The following is a 20,730-nucleotide window of genomic DNA, read 5'->3' as shown; positions in this document are numbered from 1 at the left end:
TATTAACATAAACAGATAGGGGAAAACCTAACCCCAGACAGTTTAAACAAATAAAGGATCTGGTCTTGGCCTTTCAGGAGATCTTCAGAGATGATCTCAGTTGGGCCAGAGGGACAATACATGAGATTCATACACTGAAACGTAGTACGACAACGTTGGCGTCCGGCTTCTCATCATCTGCATCATGCTGTACAACAGGAGTTAGTTAAGATGCTCAAACAACGTATCATCAGGCCCTCACATAGCCCATGGAAAAGCCCAATTGTACCTGTGATGAAGTCAAATGGATTGCTGTGACTCTGTTTCGACTTCAGAAAGTTAAATGCCCTAATGACCTTTGACACTTTCCCTATGCCCCATGTGGCCCAATGCCCCATTACCACACTAGATATGTCAAAAATAGACTGGCAGATCCTTATAGCACCTAAGAATCATTCCAAGAAGGCATTCAGAATGCCAGCGGACTTTACAAATTCCTGTGTATACCATTTGGATTGCATGGGGCAGCCACTACCTTTCACAGGTTGGTTGATGGACTCTTTTGGCACCACACACAGCCTATGCCACAGCATACATAGATGACATTGTAATCCTTACCAAGACTTGGCATCAATACTTACAGGCCCTAACTGTGATGTTACAAGAGCTGAAGAACATGGGAATGACAGCCAATCCAAAAAAATGTGTCCTGGCAGGCAGAAAGCCTGGTTGGTGAGTGGGGGCACCAGGAGAAGCGCCACTGGCACTTCTGGCTGCCCCACTCGTGCTTCCGGGTTGGCACAATCAGCCGCAGAGGCACCCCTCCCCCTGGTTAATACAATTGGCCATGGGGGACCCCCCCCCCAGGTCATTGACTGGCCACTGGGGGGCGTTTGCCCCCTTGGCTCAGGAGGTACCAGTCACCCATAGCAGTGAAACACCAGCCCACAGAGCTGTAACTGTGGCAGGAAGCCACAGTCACATAGATTCCTCTCCAGCACAGGCTGAGTGCTTAGGAAACTTACCTGGAGGTACACTGCCTACTCCGGGAGGCAGCCATGTGGCAACTTATAATCTCTTGCTCCTTTTGGCTTGGAGGGTGCATGCTGGATGATGTCATAAAGACGCACCATGTCAGGAGCTTAAAAGGAACGGCTGCTGGATATGTCAGGAAGGCTGAAGAGCTGGGAGAGTGAGCCCAGTGCAGGGGTAAAGCACTGGGAGAGCCAGACATATCTAAGGGAGGGTTGATAGGCCTGGTCTGGGTGGGCATGCCAGCCCAATATTGAGAAATTATACCAGGGGGGCAGGAACCGGGGTCAAGAGGTAAAGCCAAGGAGTGGTACCTGGTGCTGGAGGAGCAGGGTACAAGTCTTGCCATAAGTCCTAGAGCAAGAAACCTCAGAAGCCCTGACTTTGATAGCCAGTAGGGGTCCAGCCCTACTAAGCACTATGATTATGGACTTCATTCCATTTTCTGTTACCATTTTTAGAGCACCCAGAGGGGCTGTATTTTGAGTTCTTGTTGGGAGAGCTTGACCGAGGGTGCATGAGTATTTCATGCATTTCTTTGGATTATTTTCACAAGGCTATTTTGTCAACACCCAATTTCATAGGAGGCATGAAATAGGCCTTGTTGCTGAAAATCCAGGAGAGGATTACCTTCAAGAGACCCCAGAACTCAGCTTGGGTAAAGACTGGTTCCCAAACAACATCATGATTGGTGTCTGGATGGGGTGTAGGGGAGGTGGAGCATGAGTAGATCTGATGAGTCCTGAGGTCTCTTGGGGTCTCTTGACACATGCACATGGTCACCACAGTTGGAGTACTGGAGTTGGAATACTGCGTCCAGTTCTGGGTGCCACACTTCAGGAGGGATGTGGACAGCATCAAGAGGGTCCAGAGGAGGGCCACTCACATGATCAGGAGGCAACAAGGCAGGCCTTACGAGCAGAGGCTATGGGACTTGAACCTGTTCAGTCTCCACAAGAGAAGGCTGAGAGGGGATCTGGTGGCCGTCTACAAACTGGCCAAAGGGGACCAGCAGGCTATGGTAGAGTCCCTGTTCTCCCGAGCACTACCGGGAGTAACGAGGAATAATGGCCATAAGTTGACTGAGAGTAGATTCAGGCTAGACATCAGGAGGCGCTACTTCACGGTCAGGGCAACTAGGATCTGGAACCAACTTCCAAGAGAAGTAGTGCTTGCTCCTACCCTGGGGGTCTTCAATAGGAGGCTAAATAATCACCAAGCAGGGGTTGTTTGACCCCAGCATTTTTTCCTGCCCATGGCAGGGGGTCAGACTTGATGATCTGTTCAGGTCCCTTCTCACTCTACCTACTATGAAACTATGAAACCAGGCAGCTTGGAGAGTAGTTCCCCACAGGTAAGTCTGGTGGCATGGAGGTATGTGGAAATTGAGGACCCCATAGTGAAGGAAGGATGGAATTGGGCAGGGCTGGGGCTGCTGTCCAATCGGGGGCAGGGGGTGCATAGGGCTTGGGGCCCTGGGCTGGCTGCAGGGCCCAGTTGGGGAGCAGGATGGGATCATGGCCAGCTTGTCTCGAGGGTGGAGCCAGGGGCAGAGCTGGCTCCCCACCACTGCACACACTCCTGGGGAGGGGATGGGGAAATACATGCCCCCAGATCTGTGTGCAGGGTGGGTGCAGGCTGCCTGCTATGGGCTCTCCACCCTGCTGCTGCCACTCAAGGGCCTCTACAGCCCCGTGGGCTGGACACGGTGTGGCAGAGTGGGGTGGGTAAGCTGGGCGATGCTGCTGGAAGCCCCACACTGCCATAGCAAGGTACCCTCTGCTCACTCAGCAGCAGTGGGGGTGATGGCATGGAGTTGTGCCCCTCACTGCTGCCAGGTGGGCAGGGGACACCTCATCAGGGTGGCATGGATCTTCTAATGGCAGCAACAAACTTCCCCACTCCATCCTGCTCTGCCCTGGTGCATTGGGTTCCGCCCACTGGGTTGTAGATACCCTGTGGGGAGGGCAGCAGGGTAGAGAGACCAAGTCCTTAGCAGTAAGCCCGTATCTGCCCTCCCCACAGGCTCCACTCTGGCTGTGCCACCCATGGGAGAGGCAAAATCAGGATCCATGCTCTGCTCTGCTGCAGCAGTCACCACCTCCCGGGCAGCAGCCAGGGCTCTGGTGCTTCTGCAGGGGGCAGGGGGCTGCAGATCCAGGTCCCTGGCCCCATAGCCCTGGCAGCTGGGGGCTGCCTGTAGCAGAGCTGGGGGGCTGGGGGTTGTGGGGGAGAGTGAGGGACACCAGCAGGGGCAAGAGGGGCTGTGGGTGAGGAGTGAAAGGCAGTAGCAGGGTCAGGGGGGATTTGGGTGAGGAGTGAGGGGCATCAGCAGGGCCATGGGGCTGTGGTTTGGGAGTAAGGGGCAATGGCATAGGCAGGGAACCAGCATATCAAAGCTGCTCATTACCACAAAGCAAGGAGGAGGACAGCCACAGCTGGACCTGCATCCTGGTGAACAAAGGGGGTAGGGTGAGCTCTGGTTTTTCGTAATAACCCAAAATCAAGCACAAGATTTATAGGTATTTATAATTTATTTAATTATAGTGATTGAGGCACTGGTAGGCCTCCAAATTGCTTTAAATTGTAAATAATTAATAAAACATTGTGTTCAATTGATACCTATACATATAGTGGTGTTTCACTTTAATCATAGAAAAAGCATGGATTTTAGGGGTTTTATTCAGAGAATTTGCATTTTTTTTAACAGAGAATTTGTGATTTTTAAACAGAGGAAACCAGGACCCCTGCTTATCAGCTATTGCATCTAAGTATAAAGGAGAAGAGATCGCTATAGAGGAGGCAACTAAAAAAAGGCAGTGGCAGTGGCAGGCAGAGGAATCCATGTTTTTGTGGGCATGTCTACATGAGATGCTTTACTGTGCTGCAGACTAATGTGCTCTTCAGTAAAGCAGCTGCATCAACATGTGCATGGGAATTAGGATGCAGTAGATTATTTACTGTGTTGCTGGACAGTCCCATCAGATACAACTGGTATCCAGCAGCACAGTAAATTACTGTGCTTAAATGCATGTGTAGACAGTGACATTGGGATGAGTTTACTCTGGCTCAGATTGAGCTGGAATATTCAATCACATTAATTGCACATGTAGATACACCCTGTGCATGCTAGAGAGAGGAGATGTATGAAAAGCTCTTGGTTTGTAATCATTTCACTGTAGAGTGCATGCTTCAGATACAAGAGTGGAAGGATGGACATAAGGTTAGAATGGTGGCACCAAAAATCAGACGGCAGCAGCCTGATAACCGGAGTGAGAAAACCTAGGGAGAAATCCAGATATCAAGGGGAAGATATACAGGTAAAACTTTTGGCTACTAGATAAAGACAAAAGAAAGAGGGAAGCCACCAAGCAGGGTGTGAGAGACCATAGATATGATGCAAAAGAGGGGTTCGTAAGCACTAAGGAGAAGTGAGACTGTATTTATAAGTAATAATTATATTTATAAACAGTATCCTAGAGAAGCTTTCTGAATACTGCCTGGCCTTGCCAGCACTTATTAGAATTCAGTCTCTACTACCAAGTAGAAATACCAATAGCTATGTATGTAAAATGAACTATCATGTCTGAAATACACTCCGTGGGGCATAAACTAACTTTTCATGTATGTGCATTGGTGCATTGACGGTGCTCAAGCCTTCCCTTAATGGTGTAATATTCCTATATTATTCAAGACACTCAAAGCCTTTTCCCCCTTCCATTAAGATGTACTTTGTTGGCAGTTCAGGACAGAGGGGGCTCTGACAGGGAGGGCTCCAAAGACAGAGAAAAATTAATTTTCTTATTCATCTCATTCTCCATCCAAAACCATAAGAAGACCTTCCTTTGTACTTCCCAAATGAAGACTCAGTAGGGTGCCAAAGGTCAGAGAGGACACTATAGGACGTATAGTACTTAGAGTAAAAAAATAGGCATCATTCCTTACCATTACTGAGCACAGCAGGGAAAAGTACATGAAACCCTACAATGGACAGTTATGGAATAACTTGCCCAAAAGAGAAGTTATTTCCCTAACCTCCATCCATCAGAGGTGGCTTATTGGCCTATAGCAGGAGGGTTTATATTCCACCAGGGATGCTACATTTTAGCGGGGGGGAAACCCTTCATGTTTAATGTAAATATGTATATTCACGCTTCCCGCAAAAATCCATCACCATTTTTTATTCCTGATAAGCTTTTGGCCTCAATGCTATTTTGTGAAAACAATTTCTATAGTTTACTTTTGAATGTATTGGTTGCAAGAAAAGCACCCGTTGGCAATTGCTTTAAATTGTATTGAATGTCCCTCTGTTCTATACCACAAGAAGAAAAATATAAGTTCCTGGTTTACCTTCTTTATAAGGCTATTTTATGCCATGCCCATCTGAGTCCTTTCTTATCTAAGTAAAATAATCCCAAGCTTTTCAGTTTCTACCCATGTGGACATTTTTCCACATTAAAACCTTTTTATTTCCCATGTCTGAGCCCTTTCTGGTTTTATGTCAGCATGGTCAGTTTGAAAGAGAATTGAAAGAGAATATTCCAGGTAAGGCTGTACCTTTGATTTACATACAGGTATTGTAACATTTTACAAAGTTTCTGTCCCATTCTTTCTATAATATAGATGGTGTTAGAGGTTGTTCATTTCATGTCCAGAAGGAAGTTAAATGTTGAATAAGACAGAGAAGGCATTTCAGCTGATATGGGCAAAAATAATGCTGTTCCACCAAAATGCATGTGTGTAAACAATGGAGAGGAATCAGATGGGAGAACTGCTGAGGTGGGAGGGACCATAAGTATAGGGTTACAAGTAAAAGCCTGAGAAAGGATACAGTGCTTTACCTGCTATCTGTGTGTCTGCAACGGGAGGGAAGGTGAGCTGTCTGCACCTGCTCCTGGATCCCCACCTGCAGTGGGCTGGTGAGGGGGACTGGTTTACTGAATGAATGAAATCCCTCCTCTGTAACAGTTGCACAACATGAGTGAGCTCAGATAGCAAGTTTGCTAGACCTGTGTTTGCAACAGACTAAAACTGCAGACAGGGTTATATTAGAACAAAAGTTAAGAAATCCAGTGTATAGGGAAAGCAGGGAAAATAGATGGTTGGAGTGGCAAATATATACCCTCACTAATTTATATGATACAAACATATTATTTTTGTTCAAACAGCATAAGTGAACTGACTGACCAGAAGCAAAGCTTGGCATTTTGGAGGAAGAATTTATTGCATGTAAGTAAATCTTGGAACTCCTCATTTTAATCTATTTTAAGTCTTTCTGCATGCATCTAAGCACCTAATCCTGTAAACTATAGGCCTCAGCAGACACAGGTTCCCATCTTAAGTACACAACTTGAAGGATCAAGGCTTATGTTCTAGAATCTTTAGTAAGTTCATTGGGAGATTAATTTAATATATATATAGAAAGCCTAATTCTAATTGTATATACGCATGTCTTAAATCAGTCTAATATCGCTAGATTTCTGTGGAGTTGATCCTGAATTTTATTGTTGTAATGGGAAGAATTAAGCAAGCTGGTTAATGTTATATTTAAATTACGGGTCTGATTCGCCTTCTCGTTACACTGAGGTAAACTAGGAATAGCTATGGAAGACAAAGATTTAAAAGTATCTATTGCTCGCTACACTAGTAATGACCAAAATTATGTCTTATATTATTAAGTTATTCTCTGTGGAGAGGTGTTTTGGGGTTGTTGGTTTTTTGGGGTTTTCTTTTCATTTTTAAAACTGGCTGAGAGGGGCTGTGAATTCCTTGGATTCATTGTTTATCAATTACACAAACCTGGTTGATCCCATACTGCCACTGAAGACAGTGGGAGTCTGGTTTATACAAACAGTATAGGATGGGGCTCTGAGGTTAAGACTTTGGTAGACTTGGCTAGAGCTCAGTGTGACTATGTGCTCTGGAAGTTCTCTGTGCACCTCAGTTGCACCAATTATTTTTGGAATTTAAAAGTAATTTTTCATATGATGTAATGACAGCAGCTTCAACTGAAACAATCTATTTTTAGCAAGAACAAAAGTTTTCTTGAGTTCTTACAGGACTCCTGGGAGTGCCAGAGAGTCTCTCACTTATTGTTCATGATTTGAGATAAGCTACTTGTTAGCCTTAATGAAAACAAAATGCATAACAAAAAGTTTGTGCCTGCTGCCATAAAGCTGGCACTTGCCTTTAGCTTCAAAATCCTGCACCTGCTATATGTACATCTCCCAAGCAGAACATTAAGACATTGTCTTCCAGACTGCAGTGTCTGTTCCTTCTACTACAACCACATAATGGGGTTTTTTTTGGCTTTGAGGCTAAAGCATAATATCAGTTTAAAAAAAAAAAAGGATCAAGTTGATCCAAGGTGGCGCTTTTTCTGGCTTTTCAGCAAAACGAAAAAAAATGAAAATGTCATTTTGGTCAACCCTAAATGAATGTTTCATTTTCAAGTTACTTAACTTCTTTTGCTTTTTTTCTCTCCCCGCTCCTTTAAATGTAGGTAAATTTATATTAAAAAAATACATTTTGAAAAGTAACAGTAAAAAAGTTTAAACAAAACACTGCAGCCATTCCAAAATGAAATATTTCACTTAAAAATGAAAAAATTATTTTTTCAGAGATTCTTACGATTTTTCCTCCATTTCTCAGCCAAAATTATTTGCCAGATTTGACTTGCATTTCAAATATACCGCCCCCCCAAATCTCTGTTTTTGACAAATTTACTATTAATTTAAATAAAATGACCCAATTGCACTCCAGACCTGTCACAGCACAGCTCCCAGAAATGCTACCACATTCCTCAAGGACCTACACCCACTCCTAAAGCACTTTAGGTTTCCCCTTACAAGTATTGGGAAGGAGTACAGCCAACAACAGCTCTGATGTGTTGACAAGCTGACAGATGCTCTTGATTTTTCTGGTCCACAGCAACACAACTAACCCCACAGAAAAGATACAATGTTAACTAATGAAGACTTTTACAAGGATAAGCTTGAGTGCAATCACTCATTTGTACAAGTCTGTTTCCATGCAGGCATCATGCCAGTGGACATCTGGGCTAGGGATAGACATTATACATAAACCGGTCTAAGTGATCAGAAACTGGTTTAAACCTGTAACAGAACAGACGTTCAGTGCACATAAACCAATTTGAGAATGGCTGAAACTGGTTTGAGATAAACCTGGTGGAATGTAGTATGAGACTTAACTGATTTAGTTCAAACCAATTTATGCAATGTCTGTCCCAGACCCCTTGCTGGTTTAAGATAAACCAGACACCCCCAGCATCCCAACATGCTCTCTGGGATGGGTGGGGCTCTCTGTTCCACAGCAGGGCTGACCCCTCCCCTCTGCTCCCTAGCTGGGGCTCCAGATACTGTGGGCTTCACCCCTTCCCCTCACCACACCCTGCTAAGCAGGAATTCCCCCCTCCCCTCCACCTTAATGAGGAGGCATCTGTGTATTAGGCAGCAGAACACATGCTGTCTATAGTCCATGTTGAATCAACAGATAGAATCAACAAGTAGCTGGTATTGTCCCTCCGTTGTTTTCTTAATTGGGTGATAAACACTGTTATCAGTTCCCTGCTGGCCTAATCCCAGTGTCCTGCCAGAGCCTGGCCATGCCCCTGTCAACTCCAAGCTGTGGAAGGAAGGGAGGACTGCTCTAGTCCCCCCCAGCTTCTAGCCTGAGCCACTGCAGGCATGTGCCTGCATTTCTGGGATGTCTGTCTGGTTACAAAACTGATTTAGCCTAGCCAGGTTAGACTAACCTGCAGAGATGGCATCAATTCAGGCTTGGGCTTTCTGAATGTCTGTTGCTAGCCCTATTGCCTTCTTGAAGTTACTCTAAATTGATAGTTATGGATGGTAATGTAATGATGGGTGGGTGAGCACAGCGTGAGCCCCAGGTATTGCCTAAAAGGGGGCTCCAGAAAGGAGCTGGGAGGGGGTGCTTCACCCTCCTGGCCCCTATCCCTCTGAACCCTATACCTTCCTTGCTCTAGCTCCAGCAGCAGCAGTGTGGCTGTCTGGAGGAAAGAAAAGAAGGAAAACAGCAACTATGTGTGGTGGTAGAGTGGCCAGAGGTTCACTTCTGCTTGGGGGAGGTCTCACCCCATTTTTGGCCATCATTTTTTTTGGCCACCTTTTAATGGTAAAAAACTGGGGTGACATTTCTCCCTACACAGTAGTGAACCTCTGGCTGGTCTTCCACACCTCCATCACTTCTCTGCCTTCCCTGGATCTGGACCAAGAACCAGAGACATGAGCCAGAACAGGTAAGGCATAGGGTGAGGGGTGCACAGTACTGCCCAGACTGCAATACTGACTAGTTACGCCTTCACTTGTGGAGAAAATTAGCCGCTAGGTTTTACAGGCCACAGTTATAGGCAAATGGACAAAATTGGCCCCAAAATTCAAAACTCCAATTCTGCAAAATGTAAACTTTTTTTTTTCATCAGGGAAGAGAAGGATATATATTACTAGCCAGGAAAATTAGAGTACTTGTACTTCAATAATAATCATATTGTATAATTTTTTTTACACAAATCTGCTTTGCTGAACATAACTTTTATATGTCTGCTATCACAACACAGCCAGTATATCAAATTGGATTTGCATGCCCTTGAGTAATCAGAGTGAAATATTTTGGAGCAAAACTTTGATGAAAAATACATATTCAGGTCAACTGAAAAATACAGTGAATTAATAGAATTGTTTCAGCCAAAACTAAAACTGGTGTGTAAAAATTGAACTGTTGAAATATTTAGAAATTATTATTTTAATTTGTATTACAAAATTACTTCTGTCTGCAATTTACCTACTTTACTTCTAAAAAAATGAAATGCCTATAAATGATACAAAATGATTTTTCCCATGCTACTTATTTCGGTGAGAAAATCAGAAGATTTTTGTAAATGTTGTTCTGTTTGATCAGTGAACTAAAAATCAGTTATTCAGACAGCTCTAAAGGTAAATATAGTCTTACAACACCTGGCTTCTTCCCCAATTGGCTGTAAAGAGGACAATGCATTCCATAAGCCTTTGCTAACAAAAATGTCGCCTCCCCACCCAGATCCCATGTTCCAATGTAGTTTTCTTTTATAATCAGAGGGACCTGTTTAAAATGTAGGCTTTGTGCAAAAAAGGATGGGCTCTCTGGCTTGAATCACTTAACTTCCTCTTCTGGATGAAAAAATACTGACATGAGTTGACAATGATAATTCCACAAAGCCAGTTTCACAAAAGCTGGCACAGGTCAATGCAATTATCCATGACTCTCGTGAATTCTAGGGTAGGACAGGAGGTACTCCAAGTACCATCTCTTTAGAAAAGATCTGCTAATGAACAGAATCTCTGGCTCTACATTCTTTCCTGTCAATACCACAGTAGTGTTAAAGTAACATAGCCATGATGGTCCAGGAATTATGAAAGAGACAAGGATTTTTGGGGGGTGATAGCTTTTATTGGACCAATTGCATAGTTGGGATAAATTTAGAATGCTGCATTGGAAAGCTTGTCATATTTTATCCCAATTTTGTCCAAAAAATATCACCCCAAAAATTCTTGCCTCTCTATCAATATCACCCAATTTGAGGAGGTTGAAATGACACCCAGATAATGTCTTCAGAAGAGAGGTCACAAATTACTACAAACTCAATCACCATTTCAGGACTATACATACTGCAAAAGCTGAAGTGCACTTGAGGTTCATCCAAACCACCTAAACCTCTTCACATGTGAGATGGAGTTATCACGAAAATAGGCTTCTTTGTACAATTTCCAGCAGTCCTATTCTTGGTCAGGATAAGATTTATTTCTAAGACTCCAGACTCGAGTGAGAGATTGGTCCTGTGAGCTGCTGAGTCTACATAGGACACCTGACATGCAAATGCCACACAGTCATTTGTGCTATTTGTGCCTTCAGCAGCAGCATTCACAGGGGCAAATGTTGACACTAAAAGCAACCTGACTGGAGAAATACCTTACGAGTCTTTGCCTAGGACATAGACTGGATCTGACTGTGCCTAAGCCAGTAATAAAAGTCTTCATTTTGTGCAGAAATCAGTGACAAATCTTAAATCTTAAATAAAATGTTACCTGTTTACATGTCAGCCTTCATTTTACATGTGTGAATGCTGGCTGTAAAATGAACCTCTCTTGCAGTGCTCTTTCTGTCCCACTCAAACCAAATTTTGTTCTGTTCTATCCAAGCAACTGTACTGAAGCCCTTGAGGTTGCACCAATGCAGCCATAACAAAATCTGACCTTATAGCTTCATAGTATTCATTGTGTGAAGCACAGTAAATGGCATGTTATCGGTGTATGTATCTTTGATGTTTGCACAATTGGTCAAATACGTCACACTTTTCTACTCAAACGAGGGAGAGCACGTTTATGTCCTTTTTACTGCCTGTAGTTTCACTGCACTGTAAAAATGGGATATAATATCTGTCTTCAGTGCATCCTTCCAATTTACTGTAGTGTTAATTATTTGGGAAGTCAGTTTCATCTGCACACTTACAAGCAATAGTGAATGACCAAGAGTATCAAGCCATACCTAAATACCATAAGCTTTGGTTCGTCTTAAGAGGAAAAAATATGGAAAAGTATGCCCAGCCCTGTTATTCTAGGCAAAATAATATGACTAACGGACAGCCTTAGGGCCTGAACTTCCCAACTGCGGCATGGCATTCATATAATAAATTTTGGAGGGTAAAGGACAATTGATTACCAGTTCTCTCAAAAAGCATGTGAATTGTAACACAAACATTGTACCCTGCTCCCATCATGAGCAAATGGCATGTGGTGGAGAGCACTGGCCTTGCTCCCTTAGTCATGTACATGAAAGAGAGAGTGAGCATGACCTTTTGGAAAGGAGGCTGAAAATGAAGGATGGACTATGGCTGTCAGCAGGAGGAGGCTGGAGGCGTTTCATGTACTCCCCTCCAAAAGGGGCAGTTGGAAAAAGGAAGAAATCTAAATTGTCCAGTGCTTTTCTGCATATGTTACATAACAGCAATATTCATCCCCATTAACTGTCAGCTGAACTGCTCTTCCCATTAACCTCTGATTTACCAAGTTCTTTATGGATTGTTACTTTGGAGATCATAACCTGCCTTCCCACCTGCCACTCATGATCCATAACTTTTATGCATCCATGCTGAGACAAAAAGTGTGTTCTTACCTTGTATCAGCTACCATAAGATGCCAAACGCATAGTAAAATCCTAGTGATGACAAGGCAATTTAACAATCCTCCTCATTCTCATTGACTTCCTGTATATTGTAGATGTGTTAACACTGCAAGTTTATATTACCAAAGTTAAGACATACTACAATCTTGTAGGATAATGATATTTCCAATATGAATGACTTCACAGAGCAATCTTATCCTACTATATTCATTGGATAACCTTATCCACCTCTTTTAATGTCAGAAAGAAAATAATGAACATGAATCTCATTTGTACTACTCAGACAGTGTAAAGGGACCTGAAAGTGGGAGTCAGTTATTCATACTTATAAAGGAGCCTTTTGTTAATAAGAATCAGGCCTCATGGGCTGATGATATGTATTTTTGTTACTAACATTTTATTACATATAAACAAAATTGTGATGGCACCAATTATTTTCCTACTTTTGCATTTGTTACCCTCTCAAAATTCCAAAGTTAAAGGCACATATGTTAGAGTTGAGGCAGCAGAGGATGATTTATAGTGTATATGAATATTTGGCCAGATCTTCAGCTGGTGTAAATCAGTATAGTGTTAATCGCAGTGGAGTAACATAGATGTGCATCAATTTTATCCTACAATTGGTATTGTGGCCCAGCATGTATTTCTGTAGTATTTGCCATTTGTATAACTTAGCAATCCATAGGGAGGGCAAGTTATTAAACTTTAAATATCTTAATTATCACTGTGAATGTCTAAGTAATATAATTTTTTTCTGAATAACTCTGGAGTTAGAAATCATTTCTCCACCATTGAAACTATTGTAGTAGTTCTGCATTTTCTGTATTTTTACCAACACTATAAAAAATCCAAAATAAATAGTGCTGAACTTATTTTTTTTGCAATCAACTACAATTTTTTACTGGTTAGAGAAACAAACATTATATAATCCTAAACATCATATTTCACCACACTACTTTACAGCTTCAGTTTTTAATCTTTAATTATAGCTCTTGGAATACAGAAACAGAATGGCAATTGTGTGTATTGATCTGCTGGAACTCCTGTGTTTAAACTAATATCACATAGTGCTGGCATTCCCCTTTCTCCATATATCTGAGGTCAAGACTAAGTACTAGACAACTTTTAATTGTGCTATTATAAGTCAAGAGTTAACTCCACTGAAGCATAGGGAGTTGCATTGTAAAACTTGTTTGAGATCAAAAGTAGGCCCACATCTTAGTGAAGTGTAGAATACTTGATTTTATGATTCTATTCTCCCCCTTTCCATCTTTTCATCACAGACTTCATGTGTAATTTCCTGTGTTTATTTTAACTTCAGGATAATTTAGGAGTATGACAGTAATCATTTAACGGAGACAGGGATGTGGTGTGGTTACCTTTAAGAGGGTTATGTATAAGTTGTTACACTGGCCCAGGGATTGCAGGAGGGAACAATGGCTCAGTAGGTGAAGAAGACTTTCTGAAAAAACAAGCGTTATCATTTTATAAATTTAACTCCTTGATCTTTTGAGAATAATACATGGTACCAGGAGTAGGGTGTGAAGAAAGACAGAAAAATGGAGCATCTCAGAATTCCAGAGAGGTTAAAGCTATCCAGCAACGCAGCAGAAAACTGGAAGAAATTTAAGCAGAGCTTCACAATATATATGACAGCCAGTGGAGCTACAGAGAAGGACTATCCACTCAAGGTAGCTATTTTTTTAAAAAACAGCAGCCCCAGAAGCTCTGTCTCTTTAAAATTGCCTACAACTGTCAGAAGCAGAACAGCAAAGCTATGGCATAATAATAAAAATGTTTGAGGAATATTGTATACCCAAACAAAATGAAACCTTTGAACGGTATAATTTCCACATGAGACAGCATAAAAAATGTGAGACAATAGAAGAGTTTGTCAAAGATCTCAGACTGCTGAGCCAGACATGTAACTTTGGAGACCTAAAAGAATCCATGATCAGAGAACAAATAGTAGAGCTGTGCGACACTTCGGTCGCTGATTTGATTCAGCGGAGATTCAGCCCGATTCGATGGCAAAATCTCCAAATCTGAATCAAATCAGAGGACCCTTTATTCTCTCTGAATTGAATCAGAACCCTTCAAATCAATTCGGAGAGATTCAGAAAGATTTGGAGATTCGGACATAGACACAGCTTTAAATGTTTTTTCTACATACCTCAAGGTACTAGGCAGCTCATGAATGCTTTGATGCTGGACCACATGGAGCATCCCACAGGATTGTGGGGGGCTCCCCAGTGCACTTGGCAGCAGACCAGAAGGACTTCTGATCCACTTCCAGGTTTGCCAGGGAGCACACTGTTCCCCGCCCCCCCCCCCGTGCCCTCCCAGCTTGGCAACTGGTGCCTCCTGGGTCTGGGGGGCAGCTGGGGTCCCCCTTTGGCCAACTGCTGAGCTGGGGGGGTGCAGGGGTCCTCCGGACATGCTCTCTGGTGAACCCAGAAGTGGACCGGAAGTACTTCTGGTCCACTTCTGGGTTCACCACCGAGCACGTGGAGGGCCCTCCTCCACTCCCCCATACTTTGCAAGCCATGCTGGTACCTCAAGGTATGTAGAAAAAACACTTAAAGCTGTGTCTATGTCTAAATTGCTGATTCTCTGAATCAGCATCGAATCTTTAGATTTGGATTCAGCCGAATTGAATCAGGGACAGTGATCTGAATCAATGAATCAAATCACTGTCCCTGATTTGGGCCGAATTCGAATCGGAATTCAATAAGGCCCGCTTCACATACCCCTACCAAATAGTATTAGGTATAAGGGATTCAAGCCCCAGGAAAAGTCTGCTAGAGGATCCTGAGCTTAATTTGGAAAAGGCAGTTAGAATGTGCCAAGAGGCTGAGAGAAATGCCAGGCTGCAGAAGCTGGAGGAAAAAGCAGAACAAGCTGAACTAAACAGTATTACAAATGCATAAACCTAAGGCAACACACAAACAATACAGAAAGGAGGCCCTCACTAGGAAGCAGGCAAGCAGAGGCCAAAGAGAACTACTTGAAGAAACAATAGTCAGCTGCAGTTGCTGTGAGGGTTGCCACAAATCCATGTAATGCGCATGCATTTGGTAAGCACTGCAACAAATACAAAAGATTCAATCACTTTGCAAGAGTTTGTAGAAAGGAGCAGGATACACCACACAAGAAACAGCAGGTGAATGCTACATACAACACGGAAGAGGAAGTATTCTTCACTGGCACAATGCTAAAATAAATTAATTCTTCTGAGGATTAGACAGTCACCCCGGACACCAATGGATTAATGATCATTTTTAAATTAGATACAGGGGCACAGGTCAATGTAATATCATAATACATTATTTTAAAAATTAAAACTAAACTAAAAAATTTAAACTACTATGAAAATAAGAAAATGTAATTTATAGCATATAATGGGAACATGATTGCAACCAAGGGTGTTTGTGCACTGAATGCTAGACACAAGGGTAATATAATAGAAGTTCAGTTTGTAACAGTCCCAGGAAAGCTACTGCCAATTATTTGGTTGTGAACATGTAAAATTCTAGATTTGATTAAGAGACTGGATGCCACTAAGGGACTCGAAAGCAAGAACACAGAATAAGAGGTTTATGATGTGTTTCAAGGCATAGGGAAACTGTCAACTGAGTACAAGATAGAATTAAGAGAACCAAATACTCCCACCATACATGCTCCAAGAAATGTTCCCCTTGTACTAAGGGATAAACTGAAAAAGGAATTAGATAGATCAGTTAACGTGGATATAATAGACAAAGTAGAGTAACCAACTTCTTGGTCATAATAGAAAAAAATTAATTGATCAAAAAAAGATGGATCCTTGAGATTGTGTCTGGATCCTAAGCAAATGAACAGATACATCAAAAAGGAGCATTTTCCCATTCCTACCAGAGGAGAGGTTTTTGGCAACATGGCAGAAGCTAAATATTTCTTGACTTTGGATGCCTCTACTGGATTTTGGCAAGTTCCCCTAGAAAAGAATAGCACTAGATGATGTGCCTTCAATACATCCTTCAGAAGGTATTGCTTTCATAGGCTTCCTTTTGGACTCTGTTCTGCATCTGAAGTATTTCACAGAAAGGTGCAACAAATTTTTGAAGGTTTTAATGGAACTATGTTTTATACTGATGATGTATTAGTTTGGGGAAATATAATGGAAGAATATGACTTGAGGCTAAGAAAGGCACTTGAAAGAGCTCACAGAGCAGGTTTGAAACTGAACAAACAAAAATGCAAAATCAGGGTCAAAGAAATAATATATCTGCGAGAAAGGCTCTCTGAGAAAGGGGTGCAAATCGATCCTGCAAGGGTTAAAGCCATTACAAACATGCCACCCCCTACAGATAAGAAAGAAGTGCAGAGATTACTAGGAATGATAAATTTTGTTGGGAAATATCTACCTAATTTAGCAGAGCAGACCAAACACTTTAGATACTTGTACGAAAGAAAACTCAGTGGATATGGAATCATGAACATAAAGCTGAATTTAAAAACTTGAAGGAAAAAATAATGAAAGCTCCACTACTAAAATACTATAACCCTAAAAGACCCATTAAATTGTCAACAGATGTTTCTAAAGAAGGCATTGGAGCAGCTTTTCTTCAAAAGCATGGGGATAACTGGAGACTAGTGGCATATGCATCTAGGGAACTCTCTAAGTCAGAGTATGAGAAAGAAAGTTTAGCTCTGATATATGGCTGTAAGAAATTTCATATGTACATCTATGGAAAGCCTGTGATAGCTGGAACTGATCATAAACCTTTGGTAACTATAGAAAAAAAAAGGGGGTATAGACATGCTACCCAGATTACAGAAACTTTTCTTGCAACTTCAAATGTATGATCTAGACATGCAGTACACACCAAGAAAACATCTACTTATTGCAGATACATTATCCAGAGCATATGACACAATGAAAAATGACAGAATTCTAGATTCAGACATATTATATGTTAATCTAATTAAAAGAGTGATTCCTGCCACAGATAAAATGTGGGCACTAATTGCAGAAGCTACTGCTCAGGATACTACATTGCAAAAGTGATAACAGCTATTTGTGCTGGTTGGCCTGGAAAACATACACCTAGCTCCTACTCTCAGTTCAAGGAAGAGTTGTCAGTACTGGATGGCATTTTGTTCAAAGGCTCGTGACTTGTTGTTCCAGCAATACTAAAGAAGGCCATGTTAAACAGATTACATGAGGGGCATCTAGACCGTGAAAAATGCAAAAGGAGAGCAAGGGGTGTTCTATATTGGCCCAACATAAATAATGACATAAAAGATGCTGTAAGGGCTTGTATAATTCCAGCCCCTAACAACTATGAAACATACCTAAAGTATGGATCTGCACAAAGAAAAGAGCCCATGATGGTCATGAAGGCACCTGTAGCTCCATGGTATCAAGTGGGCATTAATTTATTCATGCATGCAGGGAAAAATTATGTATTAGTACTGGATTATTATTCTCACTATCCTGAAATCGCATTGCTCAAAAGCACAACAGCAAACCATATCATAACGCACATCAAATAGATGTTTGCTAGACATTGGATTCCACAGATTGTGAGAATAGACAACAGACCACAATTCAACTAGACAACAGACCTCAATTCAACTGTGTTGATTTTAAAGGGTTTAAAACCAAATATGGATTCCATCACAACACTTCAGGTCCTAAATACCCACAATCCAATTATCTGGTGGAAAATGGAGTAAAAATAGCGAAGAAATTTTTGAAAAAATCTACAGTTCTACACACCAATGTTTACCTGTCACTCTTAAATTGCAGGGCAACACCCATGAAACATAGATTGTCCCCAGCAGAAATGCTTTTTAGTGGGAAACTCAAAACCAAGCTGCCAAATCTTGTGGATGATGCTCATCAGAATGAAAAGCAAAACGTGAAAACATTAAAAAAATTCGAGAAACTCAAACAAAAATGGTACTGTGACAGGGGTTCCAGAGAGTTACTAGAACTGCACAAGAAAGATATGGTGCTTATTTCAGATGGATAACAAAAAACAATAGTTTCCCATCAAGTAGCTCCCAGATCCTATCAAGTAGTCACAATGGAAAGACAGGTATTAAGAAGGAACAGACTTGCAGCTTATAAAAGGGAGAAAAGAAGCAGCATCATGAGATTCACCAAGGGAAACAGAGCTAACAACAAAGCAACACGAAACAACAGAGGAGGCTGAAAATGGCACAGAAGTAGATATATCTGAACAAGGAAACCAAACAAGAACTGAACCAATAAGGATTGAGAATGCAGAGAAACTGAGATCACTTAGAGCTAAAAAGCCAACACACAGATGAACAGAGACCTGTTAAAATGTGCTTTAACAATAGGTTGAACTAAGCTTCCAATGTTAGTATTACATGGGGATACATTACTTGTAAAGGGGGAAGATGTGTGGATAGCTTTAAAAAGTGTTATGTATAAGTTGTTACATTGGCCTGGGGATTGCAGGAGATAACAGCAGATCAGTAGACTAAGAAAGCACTCTGAATAAACGATCTTTATTGTTTTATACATTTAACTCCTTGTTTTTTTGAGATTAACACAGAGGCTACTCTCTGAATACCCAAAAAATCCTAGGTGGTATTGTCCAGCATCCAGAAAGTCCTAGGTGGTACTGAATTTCTTTTATAGAATACAGCGTTAACTTGACTATTTATCTATCCTAGGGTATAGTCAAAGGATCAAACTACAGTGAGTTACAATGAATTAACAGGGTAGTGATTCTCAATCAATGTGCTCAATTAAGGTGCTCAATCAGCACCCTGGAGCGCTACCAGATTATTTTAAGGGTAATGCAGGGTGCCACACAATATTAACACTGTTAAATGTGCAGTGATGTTCAAATAGTTTCAGAGACAACCAGTTTCTTTGGAATAGTAAAAATGTATCAAAGGTCTTTGTCAGATCATTGAAGGCTATGTACAGTGGTATTCATTTTTCTCTACACTTCTCTTGCAGTTGCTTGACCAAAAATATCGTATCAGTGGTGGAGCATCCTGAGCAAAAACTGTGTTGACTTTTAGGATATATTTCTTTCTTTCTTTGACCTAGAGATTTCATCCTAGGGAGCATAATGCAAGTGACAACATTCAAGAGGAAGATACATCTATAGTTGTCATAGTTGCTTCTATTATCCCCCTTGTTTTTTGTATAATCGTACAAATTGAGTATCTCTGAAATGTTACGGTGCCATTTCCTCTTTCCAACAGAGCACTATAGCTTCATGGAGCTTTCAAAGTAATTAGTCATTAACACATCTGTAGATTTCAGCAGGCAAGTAGTCACTGACAGTCATTGCCAGATACCTTGTTCCCAGAAATAGATTTAATGGCTTTCTGCAAATCTTTTAAGGTAGGCTCATTGTCCAAATCCAAAACAACTTCAAACTGTGGTAATCCTTCAAGCTCTTTGAGAACTGGTTTGTCCAAAGAACAAAATGAGCCAAGTATAATTTTATGCCCACAGTAACCTGTAGACTTTGAGTAAGCCTTCAGTCAGCAATCACAAGCTGTGACATTTTCAGATTTTGTAACTAAGCAAAGCTAGGGGGTGAAAACTTGGATGGGAAATCTGTGTCACCAAAAAACAAATAGGGGTGATGCAGTGGGTGATGCTCTCATCATGACATTTATAAGCAATGTTCAACTCTAGATAACATCTTTCAGATCAGATAAGAAAATGTTCTTGACAACAGGACATGAACAATTTCTTGGGGCTTTACACAACAAAAGGTTGTTGATCTTGTATCCTGGCCCAGTGCCAACTTGAACAACTGTAATCTGCCTCCCTAAAAGTTTCTCTTTAATTTCAGCTGGATGTAGTTTCTTCACTTCTCATCCTAAATTACTGTATAGCATTCCTGTGAGTTCTTAAACAGCCCTTCCTGGGCCTATGAAGTTATATTTGGGAGGTGGGCTGCTACATAACTGTGGAAAGCACCTGAGTGACATGTCCAATGCAGGTTGCTAAAAAGGCAGTAGCTTATTCAGGAAATCACATTTTACACAGAGAACTGGAGTTATTAGAGCATATTTCATTTTTAAGTCATTTCATTCACATCCTTTTTATTCTCCCACTAGAATGTCCTCATATTTTGGTACCTAAGCTAAAGTACTTACCAGGTAACCTCAAGCAGCCACAGAAAGGAATGACAAAAGACTAGCAAGCCATTTCCCTTGGCTCCTATTTGCTGAGTACATGCTAATTATATCCACTACATACAGCATCTAGCTTATTGATTTGAGAAATTCTGAACTCAGATCCAGCTTTAAGAGCACTTTATGTAAAGAGCTGAGTGGCCTATGAAGGTGAAAAGAATACTCTTATCCCACTGCTATGGGCCATTTATTTCCCATCCAAACAATTCTTTTGTTTTTTACTTCAACAACAGTAAGTGCATAAGGCCTGTATTTTTAATTGTATATTTCCCTAGTTTTCCTATGCTTCTTTTTAACGTCACAACCCGCCATCTTCAAGTGGATACCACTCAGCCC

The 20,730-nt window shown here is 41.5% G+C and overlaps 1 protein-coding gene across 1 annotated transcript in view; it reads left to right on the top strand.

The window, feature by feature from the left end:
- The first annotated feature begins 6,031 nt into the window (after positions 1-6,031).
- GABRP (gamma-aminobutyric acid type A receptor subunit pi) overlaps positions 6,032-20,730 on the top strand; it is a 39,897-nt gene continuing 25,198 nt past the window's right edge. Inside the window, exon 1 of the mRNA XM_006269701.3 lies at positions 6,032-6,240. The gene's annotated coding sequence lies outside the window, so the exon portion shown is untranslated. The remainder of the gene's footprint in view (positions 6,241-20,730) is intronic.

The sequence above is a fragment of the Alligator mississippiensis genome, chromosome 9 (assembly GCF_030867095.1).
Source record: "Alligator mississippiensis isolate rAllMis1 chromosome 9, rAllMis1, whole genome shotgun sequence".
NCBI classification, from domain to species: domain Eukaryota; kingdom Metazoa; phylum Chordata; order Crocodylia; family Alligatoridae; genus Alligator; species Alligator mississippiensis.
Note: the sequence above shows the minus strand (reverse complement) of the source record. Positions and strands in the feature narration are given on the sequence as shown.